The sequence below is a fragment of the Rhinatrema bivittatum genome, chromosome 8 (genome assembly GCF_901001135.1).
Source record: "Rhinatrema bivittatum chromosome 8, aRhiBiv1.1, whole genome shotgun sequence".
NCBI lineage: Eukaryota > Metazoa > Chordata > Amphibia > Gymnophiona > Rhinatrematidae > Rhinatrema > Rhinatrema bivittatum.
Genome location: NC_042622.1, coordinates 137887044 through 137891289, shown reverse-complemented (window position 1 = coordinate 137891289; position 4246 = coordinate 137887044).

The following is a 4246-nucleotide window of genomic DNA, read 5'->3' as shown; positions in this document are numbered from 1 at the left end:
CTGGAATGGACTGGCCCCTTGCAAAGACCTGGGCATTTATAGCATTCATGCAGCAGATTAAAGCAGGGAATTCTATCCCTCCATTTATCTCCTTCCGTTTTATGTATTTCATTACCCGACAGGAAAAGTCTAAGCGCTTTTCTTGGCATCCAAAAGGCTCATCAATTTAAATCTCAGTTTGAGTAAGAGAAGTAGAAAGTGTCACTAGGATCATGGACTCAATTAACCCCAAATCTAAAGTTTGCAAAATAAAAAGATTCTCACCTCCCTACACTAGATGTCCATACAAAGACTTTTTTTCTCTATGATTGTTTTTTCTCCCCAGGGGTGACCACTTTCTCTGCGTTGTTACCAGTGTCCTGGCCTAGTCTCACATCCACTAGCCGAGCTTACTTTCCTGTGCTTTAGAGATTGCAACATCCAAAACAATTCCTTTAAAATAATTAAAACGCAAGGTGGCGATCAGGGTCCTTTCAGTGCTGACATTTTGAAGCCTTGGTTTTTTTCCAGGCATTGGATTGACCTTCAGTGGCTGATGCAGTCACCCTATGCCTATTAATAGCCATCAGCACATAGTCACCAGCTGTACAAAGCATGAAAACACACTGCCTTCTGCAGCACTCCTGCTCCTAGCCAACCTGTGAAGGCGCAGGTCTACAAGAAGTCTCAGTGCTGGCTGGAGCCAAGAGTGCTGCAGAGGGCAGGGTATTCTAAACACTTTGTACAGCTGGTGACCAGGCACTGTCTGATTATGAATGGCACAGGGTGTTTGCATCAGGTATATTTCCCCCGAATAACCAGTTACACATGAAGCCATGCTCATTATACAGTTTTTCTCAGTCAAGCCTAGGCCAGGAGAAATTATACTCCTTACTTATGCCGGTAAGTTTCAATTGATAATGCTGATTCCAGCAACCAGCTGGAGTTCAAATACAGTATTACTATTCTACATTCATCCACCTACAAAGGAGATCTTTACATCAGCATAGACATCCCACCACTTCTCTTTGGGTTTGTATTAAAACCTGAAATGTGAAACGGAATGATGCAAGGTTAGTTACCAGTGGACAGTGTGCAATTGGTGCTGGTCATTATTGGCTATGGGTACATCCCATATTTTTGTGTTTCATTCATGTCCAAAAATGCAGGTGTTGAATACGCACATCCACAATCATTCCATGTGGATGAAGCATTTCTGAATAGACAGGCGAGTCTATCAACGAGCAACACTGTGGGAAGTAGGGTTTTCTTTATCTTTGACTGGTGGGGCCTGGGGAACCCCACCAGTTACTCTGATCCTGCCTCCCGTTCCTCCTGCTGTTCTCTGTTGGCATTAGAAACATAGAAGCATGACAGCAGAAAAAGATTATATGGCACCTCTAGTCTGCCCATCCATCCAATTTATTTATCCCTTACAATTCCCATCATTCCCTGTATTTATCCCATGCTTTCTTGAATTCAGATGCTGATTTTGCCTTCCATATATCCACCACTTTCTCTGTAAAGAAATATTTCCTAAGATGGCTTCTCAGTCTACTCCCTTTCACCCTCATCCTATGACTCCTTGTTCTAGAGAATCCTGTGCATGGAAACCTTTGAGATATTTAAATGTCTGAATTCTTTTTTATTGCGCATGTATGAACAGTTTACCCATATAATTTTCTATTGCCTGGAATTTTACATGTTTAAACTATCTGCGCAGATGAACAAGGACACAGATGAGCTCATCATCAGGTATACAAGGCATTCCCATGGGGCGGATTTTCAAAGGCTACGCGCGTAACATACATGCGTAACCCAAGAAAATCTGCCCCTGCGCGCACAGAGCCTATTTTGCATAGACTTGGCGGCGCGCGCAAGCCCCGGGACGCGCGTATGTCCCAGGGCTCCAAAAAAGGGGCATTCCGGGGGTGGGGCCGTGGGCAGAGCTCCGGCCCAGGGGCGTTCCGGAGGCGGGACCGAGGTCTCCGGAGCAGCCGCTGTGACGGGGGATGGCGCGCCGGCAGCCAGCCGGTGCGCACAAGTTAATTCTGCCTGGAGGCAGGCGTAACTTCAACAATAAAGGTAGGGGGTTTTTTTTAGATAGGGCTGGGGGGCGGGTTAGATAGGGGAAGGTAGGGGGGGGCGGAAGGAAAGTTCCTTCCGAGGCAGTTCCGATTTCAGAGCGGCCTCGGAGGGAAGGAGGAAGCCTGCACAGCTCGGCGCACACAAGTTGCGCAATTGTGCACCCCTTGCGCATGCCTACCCTGGATTTTATAACATGCGTACGGCAGCATGCGCATGTTATAAAATCGGGCATAGATTTGTTCGTGCCGGGGTGGTAACTCCTAATATGGAACCTAACATCGTGTAACTACAGCAAGGGTTATTTTTCCCTATATGCATCACCTTGCACTTGTCCACATTAAATTTCATCTGCCATTTGGATGCCCATTCTTCCAGTCTTGCAAGGTCCTCTTGTAATGTATCACAGTCTGCTTGTGATTTAACTACTCTGAATAATTTTGTATCATCCACAAATTTGATAACCTTTCCAGATCATTTATATATATATTGAAAAGAACCGGTCCAAGTACAGATCCCTGAGGCACTCCGCTGTTTACCCTTTTCCACTGAGAAAATTGACCATTTAATCCTACTCTCTGTTTCCTGTCTTTTAACCAATTTGTAATCCACGAAAGGACATCGCCTCCTATCCCATGACTTTTTAGTTTTCGTAGAAGCCTCTCATGAGGGACTTTGTCAAACGCCTTCTGAAAATCCAAATACACTACATCTACTGGTTTACCTTTATCCACATGTTTATTAACCCCTTCAAAAAAATGAAGCAGATTTATTAGGCAAGACTTCCCTTGGGTAAATCCGTGTTGACTGTGTTCCATTAAATCTATATGCTCTATGATTTTGATCTTGAGAATAGTTTCCACTATTTTTCCCGGCACTGAAGTTAGGCTCTCTGGTCTATAGTTACCCGGATCGCCCCTGGAGCCTTTTTTAAATATTGGGGTTACATTGGCCACCCTCCAGTCTTCAGGTACAATGGATGATTTTAATGATAGGTTCCAAATTTTAACTAATAGATCAGAAATTTCATTTTTTAGTTCCTTCAGTACCCTAGGATGCATACCATCCGGTCCAGGTGATTTGCTACTCACTTAGTTTGTCAATCTGGCCTACTACATCTTCCAGGTTCACAGTGATTTTGTTTAGTTTGTCTGACTCATCACCCCTGAAAACCATCTCCGGAACTGGTATCTCCCCAACATCCTCATTAGTAAACACGGAAGCAAAGAATTCATTTAGTCTTTTTGCAATGGTCTTATCTTTCCTAAGAGCCCCTTTAACCCCCTGGTCATCTAATGGTCCAACCGACTCCCTCACAGGTTTCTTGCTTTGGATATATATTTTAAAGTTTTTATTATGAGTATTTGCCTCTATGGCCAACTTCATTTCAAATTCTCTCTTTGCCTGTTTTATCAATGTTTTACACTTAACTTGACAATGCTTATGTTTTATCCTATTTTCTTCAGATTGATCCTTCTTCCAATTTTTGAAGGATGTTTTTTGGCTAAAATAGCCTCTTTCACCTTACCTTTTAATCATGACGGTAATCGTTTTGCCTTCCTTCCATCTTTTTTAATGCATGGAATACATATGGACTGCGCCTCTAGGATTGTATTTTTAAAAAATGTCCAAGCCTGTTGAACACTTTTAACCTTTGCAGCTGCACCTTTCAGGTTTTTTCTATTTTCCTCATTTTATCAAATTAGAGCTGTAGATTTAGTTATTGTCCCCCTTCCAGTTATTAGTATAAATTTGATCATCTTATGATCACTATTGCCAAGTGGTCCCACCACCGTTACCTCTCTCACCAAATCCTGCGTTCCACTAAGAATTACATCTAAAATAGCTCCCTCGCTTGTTGGTTCCTGAACCAATTGCTCCATGAAGCAATCATTTATTATGTCCAGGAACTTTATGTCTCTAGCAAGTCCTGATGTTCCATTTACCCAGTCAATAATGGGGTAATTGAAATCTCCCAATATTATTGCACTGCCAAATTGGTTTGCTTCCCTGATTTCTCTTAGCATTTCATCATCTGTCTGACCATTTTGTCCAGGTGGACGGTAGTATACTCCTATCACTATACTCTTACCCAACACACATGGGATTTCTACCCATATAGATTCTACTGAGCTTTTAGTCTCTTGTATGATCTTTATCCTGTTGGACTCTATACACTCCC